The 11424-nt window shown below is 43.6% G+C and overlaps 1 pseudogene; it reads left to right on the top strand.

Moving 5' to 3' along the window:
- The first annotated feature begins 925 nt into the window (after positions 1-925).
- LOC110296984 (glyceraldehyde-3-phosphate dehydrogenase pseudogene) lies at positions 926-1914 on the top strand (annotated as a pseudogene).
- Positions 1915-11424: the final 9510 nt, after the last annotated feature.

The raw sequence follows: 11424 nt of genomic DNA, 5'->3' as shown, positions 1-11424 counted from the left end.
AGCCCTTAAGCCCTGGTTTGTGCTATATTCTCTGAAGGAGATGAAGTGTGGAGGAAGGGCTAGCTTCCCAAGAGGAAGAGACTAGACCAAAGCAGAAAACAGAGAGATTTCTGTTTTCATTGTCCCCTAGAGGTCTGGTCATCAGCCTGGTGCTATTAGACACCTTTCAAAGGCAGGCTTAGTAATTGGAAATGTGACCTGGAAGGAAACTGTGGGACACGAGTCTCTTCCTCTCTTTTTCTTCCCTGTTTCCATGAACTTCTTGTTCTCTATGTGTTCTTGTGGGGCCATTCTGTCTTACTACAGGCTCCAAAGCAACCAGGCCAGTTGGTGGCCATGACGGAACTCTCTAAAACATGGGCCAAATAAGCGTTCCTCTTATGAGCTGAGTATCTCAGGTGTTTTGTGATAGTAACAGAAAGCTGATGAACATATTCAGTACTGAACTAAGAATGAACCCCAGCCAGGAGGGAGCTATGGGGGTCATAGTGTCTGCTTTGAATAAGAATTTTTACCACGAGCCATGGTGAGGGTACAGTCATGAGGCTGAATTCATGCTCTTAACTCAGCATTCAATAAAGAAAAAGCTTCCAAGCCAAGGTGTGGTTACAGGTGATTCTCAGATGGCTGGCAGATGGGACATCTTTACTCATCTATGGAGAAACACTTTTAACCCTGGTCTTTAAGACCGTGTCTAAAAAGCATTCAAGCATTCACAACCAATACAGCAGTTGAAGTCTGTGCCATGTGAGGAGAAAAAAAGGGGGTATACTATGTTCCAAAGCAGTGTGTGTGTGTCCTCACCCTTCTGAAATGGAATATAATTGATAGAGACCTTAAAAATGAGAGTGTAGCTCTCTGCTCCTCCCTATTCCAGAGACAGCCACATCTTCTTTTGCAGTGCTAGCCTCATCCCATAGACAAAATGGTGAAGGTCAGTGTGAACAAATTTGGCTGTATTGGGTGCCTGGTTACCAGGGCTGCCATCTACTCTCCACTTGGCAAAGTGGAGATTGTTGCCATCAACGACCCTTCACTGACCTCAACTACATGGTCTACGTGTTCCACTATGACTCTACCCATGGCAAGTTCAACAGCACAGTCAAGGCCGAGAATGGGAAACTTGTCATCAATGGGAAGCCCATCACCATCTTCCAGGAGCGAGACCCCATTAACATCAAATGGGGTGATGCTGGTGCTGAGTATGTCCTGGAGTCTACTGGCAAAACCACCATGGAGAATGCCGGGGCCCACTTGAAGGGTGGAGCCAAAAGGGTCATCATCTCTGCCCCTTCTGCCGAAGCCTCCATGTTTGTGATGGGTGTGAACCATGAGAAATATGACAACTCACTCAAGATTGTCAGCAATGCATCCTGCACCACCAACTGCTTAGCCCCCCTGGCCAAGGTCATTCATGACAACTTTGGCATCGTGGAAGGGCTCATGACCATGGTCCATGTCATCACTGCCACTTAGAAGACTGTTGATTGTCCCTCTAGAAAACTGTGGTGTTATGTGTGGGGCTGCCCAGAACATCATCCCTGCATCCACTGGTGCTGCCAGGGCTGTGGGCAAGATCATCCCAGAACTGAACGGGAAGTTCACAGGCATGGCCTTCCGTGTTCCTACTCCCAATGTGTCCTTCGTGGATCTGATGTGCCACCGGGAGAAACCTGCCAAGTATGATGACATCAAGAAGGTGGTGAAGCAGGCATCCAAGGGCCCACATCAGGGCATCCTGGGCTACACTGAGGACCAGGTTGTCTCCTGAGACTTCAACAGCAACTCCCACTCTTCCACCTTTGATTCTGGGGCTGGCATTGTTCTTAATGACTCATCTCCTGGTATGATAATGAATACGGCTACAGCAACAGGGTGGTGGACCTCATGGCCTACATGGCCTCCAAGGAGTAAAAAACTCTGGGCCACCCACCCCAGCAAGGACACTGAGAGCAAGAGAGAGGCCCTCAGTTGCTGAGGAGTCCCTGCCCCAACTCGGCCCCCAACACTGAGCATCTCCCTCACAATTTCCATCCCAGAACCCCATAATAACAGGAGGGGCCTAGGGAGTCCTCCCTACTCTCTTGAATACCATCAATAAAGTTCGCTGCACCACCCCCCAAAATGAGAGTATAATAAATCCAAACATAGATAACAAAACTGAACATTTCAATGAGAAATCACAGATCATAGTTAAAACAAAAACATCCATTTCTATGTGGTTTATCTGAATACATAAGAATATAAAAAGACTGATGTGAAGGATAAAGAGAATATGCTATCTATCCTCAAATAAAGAGACACAAGGAATGGGCTGGGGACACAGTTCAGTGGTGGGTGGGGTGTGAGACCCTGGGATCCATCTCCAGAACTTAAAAGATGTGGGTACACATACTTCCACAAATGCTTTGGTGGTAAAAATGGCATGACCCAGGAATCTCTTGTACTTTGGAGGCTAAGACAGAGGATCACCAGTTCAAAGCCAGCCTGACCCACACTGTAAGATTCCCATTTTAAAAACTAAATAAGCAAAAAGGGCATTGTTTAAATAAAAGTTTCATTTTTAGAACTACAAAAATGTCATGCAGATTGTTACCATAATAAGAGATCTAAAGGCTTTTTGTAAATCAGTAACCGAGAAAGCTGGGAATATCAAGAATATGGAAGGAAATGATGGTTGCTTTTTACACTTATTTAGTGTGTGTGTGTGTGTGCTCACACACGTGCGAGTCACAGTACTTATGTGCAGGTCTGATGACAACTTTCAGAAGTTGATTCTCCTTTCACCAGAGGGGCTCTAGGGATTGAACTTGGGTTGTAAGACTTGGTGGCAAGCTTCTCTACCTGATAAGCCCTCTTGCTGCCTCTACAACGCCATTTCTAATAAGGGGAAAAATGATTCTTGGTGCGCTCATAAAGCACACATAAAATGTGGACGTGTACTGGGGACAGCGCCAGCGTGAATACATTATAAGCAGTTACTGTAACACAGACAAACGCTATGCTGGAAAACTACCTCTGCAGGGAGAGGATGAAGCCCTGGTTGACAGTGTGCCTATTTGTGTGGCATAAATACATCTACCACCACAGATTTCAAGCTACTGATGATGGCTTAATAATCAGGTTTCAAATTACCCAAGTCTAACGATTGCATCTTGTGAGCCAATGTGAGTTGAATGTAGCACTCTGACAATATTAAAAAGCAAAACAAAACAAAACACCTCAGTTATTAGTAAAATGTATAACTAACTCTGCCTCCTGCCACTGGATATTAAAACCATACTTCTCAAGCCATATGCTCAAGGAGAAACTATAATAAGCATTCAATCTGAAAGATGATAAAATAGTGCCTAATAAAACTGCGGGAAGCAATGAAAATTTTTTTTCAAGGGAAATTTGTATTTATAAATAATTAAACTTAAGAACAGGGAAAGCTGAAAACACTTAAATGAAGATTCAGCTTGAACAAAGCAATAGAGAAGATCAAAGAAGCTCTAAGAAAGCAGAGGGAAACAGAATGGAAGACGTCATAGTGAAGGGTGTGGATGTGGATGGAGGGACCAAACTGCCGCAGAGAGGCTGGTGGATTGAAACGGTGTAGCTGGTAAACCTTCTGCAAGACACCTACTAACCTGAACAGAGTCATCACAAGGGACAACATTGTAGATGTATCAGAAACAGAAAATACATAGTACGGATAATTGAAATAAAACTGATGCACATGTATGTACGTGTATAGATGTTGTTACAACCCCAGTCATACCAATGAATTTTAAAAAAATCAGATGAAATGGCTTAATACTTTTGGAAGAAACAGAAGATAGAACCAGTTCAGCGCATTAATTCTCTTTTGCTGTATAACTGCTCTGCCACTGGATGGCTTTAAGTGACTATTATTGATTACTCAAAAGTCAGTGGTAAACAGAAGGGCTCCTGTGGTCTTGGTGAGGCTCTCTCTGGTCTCTGGACAATTGCAGGTTGGTGATGGGTCACTTTGTGGATGGATGCTGGCCCTCCACTTCATGGTGGTTTTAAGATGGGCCGAGTGTAACCCAGTCTCCCACAGCTGGTGGGCTAAGCATGGCTCAGTCTGGGTGGAGGCACTGTACTCAGGTGGTAGGTAGAGGTCTCCTCCTCCTCCTCCTCCTCCTCCTCCTCCTCCTTCTCCTCTTCCCCCTTCCTTGACAAGTTCTTGGGAAATGGGCACAGTGGAAGAACTATCTTCTGTAGCCTAAGTAATCGACTGTCCAGTCCAGTCCAGATTCAAAAGGTGAGGACCTCGATGCTTTCTCGTTAGTGAGAGGATAGGGTACCGAGCATAGAGAACTTCGAGTGGTTTTGTAATCTGCCACATCCTAAAATCATCAAAGATGTTGGCTCAGCAGCTATAAAGCCTTCTTACTAAGAAAACACCAGGTCCAGATGCTGTCACTGGCAAGTTCTACCAAACATCTAAGGAACAGACAAATGCAATCACACAGAGTCTCTTCAAAAATAGAAAAAGATGGACTACTCCATAACTCATGTTTATGAGGCTAGTCAAACCCAGACACCAAAAAAGAACATTATGAAAGCAGAAATAATAGTTCAGGATAGACTAGGGTTCACAAATGCAAAGTTCTAAGGAAAATTTAAGTAAACAAAATGTGTCAGCATTAAAGAAATAGACCTTGTCAGAATAAAGAAAGGCTAACCAGGAAAGCAAGGTTGGTTCAACACTGGAAAAAAAATCTACCAATTCTCTTTAATAACAAAATATGGAAACAAGGTGAACTCTGTTTGATGAAGGAAAATATTTTTAAAGTGTTAATAAATAGTTACAGTAAAAATCATCATGATAAATATTATTAGTATAAAGAAGGGTCATTAAAGATGAAAAAAAACGTACTTACAAAAACCTAAAATCAAATATCAGACTTAATGTTCATATCTACAGAGCATATTTAAAAAGTCAGATGAAGAAATGAGTAGACATTATTTTGTTGAAGATGGTATTAAAGGTTCTACTTTATACAAATGAAAACAAACATACACATTTCTGTGAGGAGAAAGCCAAACTCTTACTGTCTGTGATGATACATATGTCTATGTGGAAAGTGATCTACCTTGATAATCCACAAGTAATTATATATATTATGGAAATATAGGGAGCTTATAGAATATTATATTTTTATAAGTTACCATTCTTTATGTCACTATAAACAGAAAATGTACTAAGCCTATTTATAATGCAAGAGAACTACTAATTTATCTACTTGTGTGTAACTCTTAGAAGCAAGCATGACAGCATGTGCTTTAGATCTGAGGAAGCAAAGAAAATTACAAATCAGAAGCATTAAATGCACAGATAGAAGTGGATGAGGAGATGGATATAAAAAAGTGAAAATTCAGTTAAAGATAAGCTGACCTTCACCTATAATCCTAGCATTTAAGAGGTTGAAGCAAGAATCCAAGGATAGCCTGGGATGCATAGCAAAATCTCATCTCAAACAAAACAAACAAAACATTCCCGAAGAAAAAACGATGAGTAAACTCTGTGAGTGTAATGTTCAGTGTGATGAGTATAGTCGAGTTACACTACTCAGGTGAAATCTACTTTGTAGGTTAAATGGTTTTGAGACAAGGTCTCACTCGGTCCAAGCTGGCCTAGGGTTCACTAGGTAGCTGAGGATGGCCTTGAACTCCAGGTCCTCTGCCTCTATCTCCTAGTGTTGAGATGACAGGTACATACCCCATACCCAGCTGTCTCAGAAGATTTTAAATGTGCTCATCACAAACACACAGTCACACACATAACTGCACCCTCACTCATACTCACAGGCAACAACTGTCATGGTGGATGAGTTAATTCTTTGACTGCGATTATTTCACAACTTTCACAACTTAGACAGATAATCAAATTATCACACTGTATCTTTTGAATATGAATACTCACACATATACTTATAACTTGTTAATAATATCTTAATAAGGTTGGCAAAAAGAAACAGCCAAATAATCTAATAAACCCAAAATTACTTTGTACTTAAAGATAAAAAGACTCAACATTTTAAAGATGCCATTTCTACCCGTTAGTGTGTGTATGAATAACAATTCTAGTAAAAATTTCAAATGTTTAAAAACACTTTTTTTTTGTGGAACTTCAACTATTTCAGAATTTATATGGAAAAGCAAAATGCAAAAGATAGTGTGATATACTGTTGAAGAAACTGATTAGTAAAAAGAATTTCAGAGGACATCATAGTACTTAAACTTCAGGAGTCTACTGGTTACTTTTCTGTCCACACGACAGAAACTAGGGACATCTGGGAAAAGTCACCCCCACCAGAGTGGTCTGTGGGCAAGTCTCCGTGATATTTTTTTTGATTAACGATTGATCTGGGAGGTGTCAGGACACTGTGTATGGGGTACCACTCCTAGTGCTGGAGGTCCTGGGTTATAGCTACTATTACTCTGAAATGTAGACATTAAAAGTACACTTTGAGACATGTATGATGACTGTAATGTGATACAAAAATAATAATAATTTCTAATACTGTCTACACATTTGGGGTCACAGATGCTGTATATTCTACTGTGTATTTTGTGGGCCCTGGAACCTGGGACCTTGGGTATGCCAGGTAAACACTCTAAAACAGAGCTTTCCTTCAGCCTTGTGCCGCCTGCATTTTTCTCCTTCCTTCCTTCCTTCCTTCCTTCCTTCCTTCCTTCCTTCCTTCCTTCCTTCCTTCCTTCCTCCCTCCCTCCCTCCCTCCCTCCCTCCCCCCCTCTGTCCGTCTTTCTGTCTGTCTGTCTGTCTTTCTTTTAAGTGATACTCAGGCAGGTGTAGCCTGGGAAGGAACCTGGGGCCAAAAGCACATTTGAAGTGTTGCTGAACAGTGTATCCTGCAATTCATATTAATTCTCGCAGCTTGCTGTGGACGCACGAGCCAAGTGACCATTGCTAAGAGTTGTAGGATGCTGTCTACACTTAAATTTATTTATTTGTTTTTAGTGCTTGTGTGTACCTGGGCTCAGAAGTGAGGAGGACACTGGATGCCCTACTGTCTAACTCCATCTCTCTTATTCCTTTGGAATACCATATTTCACTGAATCTGGAGTGAAGTTTGTGACCAGCAAGCCTCAGAGATCTGCTTTTCTCCACTCCTTCCCATGCTAGGGTTACAGGTTTTCACACCCTGGCTAGGGATTTGAACTCACATCATCATGCTTGTGCTGCAAGCCCTCCAACTAAGCCAGTGACTGTGTGCGCATGTGTGTGGGTACACACCACAGCCCCCATGTGGAGGTCAGATGACTTTATACAAATGGGTTCTGGTTCTCTTCTTCTATCATGTAGGAACTGGGGTGCTTAGCCTTGTCTGCTTTCTTAATATATTAGCTTTCTTGCTGACAGAAATAACCTAAGATGTGGTTCAGGATTTCAGGTTATCACAGCAGAGAAGGCCTGGTGGTGTGTGTGTGTGTGTGAGAGGGAAGGCCTGGTAGGTGTGTGTATATGCAGGGAAGGCCTGGTGTGTGTATGTGTGTGTGTCAGGGAAGGCCTGGTGGGGTAGGTATGTGTGTGTCAGGGAAGGCAAGGTAAAATGTATGGCAATGAGAGTATAGGGTTGAGATCCTCATATGCAGGAAGCCAAGAATGGAACCCGAGCAAAAAAAGCGGAATATCACCGTGATTGTGCACCTTCTGACCCTCTCTTTGCTAGCTAGGCCACAGTCCCAAAGATCCTCTAACCCTCCTAACAATGCCAGCAGCTAAGGACTAAGTGTTGAAACACAGGAGCCCATGAAGGACACTTCCTCCACACTCACCCATCACAGGAAGGAAGTGTTGAATTCTAGTTAGAAGTTTCAGAACATGCAGATACATTTTGAATACCTGCCTTGCAAGCAAAGGACTTTCTGAGTTCTGACATCTTTGAATGTCTTGGATTCTAGGATACATTATTATTTTTTTTTAGAAGAATCAATTCTGATGGCATAGACCAGGTTGTTACTGTGATTATGGTCAACACTGTTATTTTTGGAGGTAGCATGGATTTTCTGCCACACATTGCCCATGAGCTAGGCAAGGCAGGAGTGTCCTAGAGCCTTGAGACTCCCAGAGAACTGGGGAGGGAAGAAAGGAGAAAGAGATGGTGGCAGGACCGATCTGCAGGTTACTGCCTTGGCTTGATGATCATCTTTGCTCATAAGCTAGGTCTATTCATATAGATCTATGTGTTTGTCTGATCTCCCACTCACTTCTTCGCAGGGGGCGCATGCGTAGATACAATCATATCTTGTTTGAATCAGCTTGCCAAGGTATATTTGCTCGAAACCTCTACTTCTCGCTGCAGGACATCTCAGAGTCTTTACACGCCAACAGGCACTGTGAACTCAGTTCATTCTTTGGAGTTTATTGCTTATTAGGAACCGAGTGCAACGCCCTTAATTGGAGGCAGGAATTGGGATCATAAGAAAGCGGGTGGAGAACATCTGAAAATTTGAACCTAAAATAAAACTGTAAACAGATTATTTTCATAAGAAGAAATCTTTATATACTTGTTGGGAGGATCTTCTATTTCTTCTTTTCTTCATTCCTTTCGTTTTTTTCTTTCCTTTAGCCTGAGAAGTTTGCGTCCAGTGTTTCTATAGTCAGGGGGGTTTCCTGGTAAACAGCAGCTCCCCTGAGTTTGGCCCGAGATTTACATGTGCACCCTGTTTAGACCTCTGTGCTTATCTGATCTCCATGTCACTTCTGCCCAGTGGACCCAGGGATAGGTACAATAGTATCTTGTTTGAACTAGCTTGCCAAGGTAGGCTTGCTCGAAACCTCAGTTTTGTTTTTTGTTTTTTGTTTTTTGTTTTTTTTGCTGCAGCATACCAACAAGCACTGTGAACCCAGAGAGAAGACAGAGTCATGAGCGTTCTTCAAACTTGTAGGATATAGTTTATCAACTATAGATTTTCCTAAGGTCCAGTAATAAAATGGCCCCTTTATGAGACATGCATTTTTCAAAAGAAGCACTTTCCTTAGGGTGTGTCTATACTCACTGTACGGTGAAGAACATCAAACAAAGGACAGTGGGGAAGGTGGGACCTGGGAGATTAACCTAGGAAGAGCAAGGGCTGTAGGAGAAAGATTGCACTGTTGTTGAAGATCATCCCTGTTCTGTACTCAGCTTGTGACTGCTCAGAATGGCCCAGGTAACAACCAGGGGTGTGCGTTCCTACCTGATGTGGCTCTGGCGGTTTGCTAAGGGCCTGAGTCTTCTTGGGAAGCCGTCTTCCAGGTTGCCCAAGGGCGTGAGGTCTTTTCTCTGCACCTCTCTTCCATCTATCCGGTCTGGAAGAAAGGTTGCTGGGTAAGACTGGGCAACCAGACTGAGTTATGGGGAAGTGGGCTGACTTGCAAGTCAGAGCATGTGCGTGAGTCAAGAGAAGCTGCTATGCATCTGGGCTGTCAGGAGCGGAACCCAAGGCTCTTTCTCAGCTCGACATGAAAGGGAGCTAGCTGCCAGCCAACAGTTCCCAGATGGCAGGCTGGCCTGAAGGATTCACTCAGGGCTAGAAGATTGTTAAGGTTCTCCTAGAAGGAGGCGTCAGCTTGCTTCTCCTCTGCTAAACCACAAAGCTAATATTTTGAGGGGCTTCTACCCATCTAGTTGACCAACCTTAAGTGGCCATTCTTCCCATGTCCTCAACTGGGTTCAGTGCTATTCCTAGAGGATATCTGGCAAATGAGGGAGGCAGTTTTGGTTGCCAGGAGTGTGGTAGATGACGTTAGTTAGCATCTAAGGGATACTGCTCAATGGGAACAGCATACAGAGACAGCCCTTTGTACACACACAGTCCCACAGTTAGTAGCATAAGACTAAGGAGACTGTTCCAGGACATAGCATTTCCTCTTTTCTTTTTAAAGTCTTTTCTTTTGAGAGATGATCTTGTTATATAGTTCAGGTTGGCCTGGAGCTCTCAGTCCTCCTGCCTCAGCTACTTGAGTGTTAGGATCACAAGTGATCCCTTGAGACATAAGAGGTAGACAGAAGCTCCAGTACCAAGGGGGTACGTTGACTACAGCAGATGGCTGCAGAGTTAATGGGTGATACAGAATATGAAATAGGATAGTGCTCTCTGGTCTTCCTGCTGGGATGGACACGTTCCACACCCTCCCTGTCCAGGAAGCACCTAGCCACATGTGCCTGCTGAGAGCAGGCAATGCAGCCAGACCCACCGATGACGCAGATGGAATGTGCTCATGTGCATGTATGTTTGCGCACTTGTTCATCCTCATGAATTCTCAGGTGCACATCTATGTGGAGGCTAGACATCGACCTTGTGTGTCATTTCTCAATCTCTCTATCTTCTTGCTGGAGACAGGGTCTGCCTGTCTCTGCTTCCCTGGAACTGGGATTATACTCACTCATCCATCACCACATGCATTTGTTGTTGTCTTTTTTTTTTTTTTTTTTTTGAGACAGGGTTTCTCTGTATAGCCCTGGCTGTCCTGGAACCCACTTTGCAGAGCAGGCTGGCCTCGAACTCAGAGATCCATCTTCCTCTGCCTCCGAAGTGCTGGGATTAAAGGCATGTGCCACCACTGCCCGGCCCTTGTCTTTTAATGGATTATGGAGATCAAATTTGGGTCCTCATGCTTTTGTGGCCAGTACTTTGCCAGCTAAGCTGCCTCCCAGACCATAAATAAAAAAGTCTCTCACTAGGTATCCAAGCTGGAGTTGCACTCAAGAGTTTCCTGGCTAGGTAGTGCACCAACACTTTAGTCTCTCATTTGAATTAACAAAGAGGCTAAGAGAAAGGGGCACTGTTGATGTGGCTCCAATACTGACAGCGTGTGATGTCAGCTGATGGAGGGTCATAGTTCATATTTAGAAATGGAGGGACTAGGGTGGGTGCTGTGCAGAAAAGACCCTGGGAGACGTTGGTCTAAGGATGATGGGTTTGTGATGGCTGAAGATGGGAGAGGTAAGAACATATCCCAGGCAGGGAAGCAAGGTATAGCTGCCGCTCAGGAGAAAGTCAGACCTCAGAACAAGAATTCTGTGTGTCTTGTGACCCAGAATAGATGCATCATGCAAGCTAGGCAGTTACCAGGGGAGCTGGTTGACAGTATACCATGCTTCATGTCCAGCGCACTCAGATGCACAGAGAGAAGAGGCTTGCAAGGTAAAGTCATGATCTTGAATAGACAGATTCTTACAGTATCTAATGGAAAGTAGTGGGTGTGAGTCTGAGACCCACTCCTGCGTGACTTCAGGCACAGTATTGTTCACTTCACCCCATGAGGGCACAGGTCTGTGTGTGGGCATCAAGGCTGTACAATCCAACAGGAGAAGCTGGCAGACTGCTAGATACAGCTTCTGATAATTTGACAGTTTGCTGTAGGCAACTCTGTTTCCTGGAACCCAGTTAACAAAATGACAC

This window comes from Mus caroli, unplaced genomic scaffold (genome assembly GCF_978045245.1).
Source record: "Mus caroli unplaced genomic scaffold, Mus_caroli_1 scaffold_7, whole genome shotgun sequence".
NCBI lineage: Eukaryota > Metazoa > Chordata > Mammalia > Rodentia > Muridae > Mus > Mus caroli.
This window is presented reverse-complemented; position numbering and strand designations above follow the sequence as displayed.